Source organism: Pteropus vampyrus, unplaced genomic scaffold (assembly GCF_000151845.1).
Source record: "Pteropus vampyrus isolate Shadow unplaced genomic scaffold, Pvam_2.0 Scaffold412, whole genome shotgun sequence".
NCBI lineage: Eukaryota > Metazoa > Chordata > Mammalia > Chiroptera > Pteropodidae > Pteropus > Pteropus vampyrus.
In genome coordinates this window covers 293644-294876 of record NW_011889193.1, presented here as the reverse complement: position 1 = coordinate 294876, position 1233 = coordinate 293644, and the positions used below count along the sequence as shown (strand labels likewise).

General features: G+C 52.6%; 1 protein-coding gene across 1 annotated transcript in view; it reads right to left on the bottom strand.

Moving 5' to 3' along the window:
• TTC13 (tetratricopeptide repeat domain 13) overlaps positions 1-1233 on the bottom strand; it is a 63834-nt gene that overhangs the window by 1179 nt on the left and 61422 nt on the right. The window lies entirely within an intron of this gene.

Here is a 1233-nt window from a genome sequence, read left to right as displayed (position 1 = left end):
CCTTCGGTCCGGGCCTGAGGCAGCACTGTACCCCAGCAAAGGTGACAAGAAGAAAGCAGGTGTGGCCACCGGACTGCAATGAAAACGTTCTTTAGGATTCGTGTCACTGTGTCAGCTTCTCTGCACCCACGGAAACATCCTCCGCTGTGGATGTCATCGTCCCCCTGCCCTCTGTCACGGGCAGCCCCTGCCTTCGCCTCCTAACTGGAACACTGTTTGGGTCTCCACCTGAATCAGTGCTTCCCGAAGAGACATTCTTTGGGGTCTCAGAGAAGTGCTTGTTCTCTCGCTCTGGCCTTACGTTTAGGTTCAGAGCATCTTCTTAGGTCTGGAGGAGGATGGAGGCCGCCAGACCCTGCGGTTCAGCCAGGGCGTTCTGTTCACGAAACGAACAGACGAGCACGCGGCCCTGACTCTGAAATGTTCCCAGCCTTGTCGTGGTCACAAAGCCTCTCATGTGTCATCTCCCTGAGGCTTCATCCGCTGCTCCCCACTAAGCACTGCGAGGCGTGAGGCAGACGCCACAGGGTCATTTTACTGGCTGTGCCGGCGATGGGCGGGCCGTGTCCCACCAACGGCCAGCTCCCCGGGACCTGAAGGGGGTGTTAGTTCCTGAAATGCTTCTCTGAGAAATTGGGGAGACACGGCAACAGGTGCTGTAGGTGAGGGTTATTAAGCCGCGTCTGGCGCCTCGATCTGTGGCGTTCTGCCTTTGCAAGCGCCATTTCCGTCATTTTTTTCAGAAGTGACCTCGAGTCCCCACCAGAATGTAAACAATAGGAGAACTTAATCTTGTTTACTGTTGAGAACAAGAAAGCCTGACTCAGAAGAAGGGCTCCATGGCTGTTTTTTGAATGAATTATGAATGAATATACAGTTTGTATATTATCCCCCCTTTACACATAAAGAAACTGAGGCATCAAAGGGAAAAACGCACCCCAGAGCCTCCCCCGCACCCCTCCTAGTCTGAGCTGGCACTGAGATTCACAGACCAGAGATTTCTTTGCCTCGTTACATCTCTCCGTTAATTTATACGTCTGAGGTTAATTACTAGATTAGTCATAATAAACTGGGTTTACGGCTATCATTTATTAGCGCTTCCAAGTCACTCGTTGGTGACGCAGCATGAATTCTTTGAGTATGATGATGGAGTACCCAAGATGGGACCGACACGTCCCTTCCACGTCTGACCTCTCGGCTCACGGGTGCCACCCTGGAGCTCCTCCCTCTAGG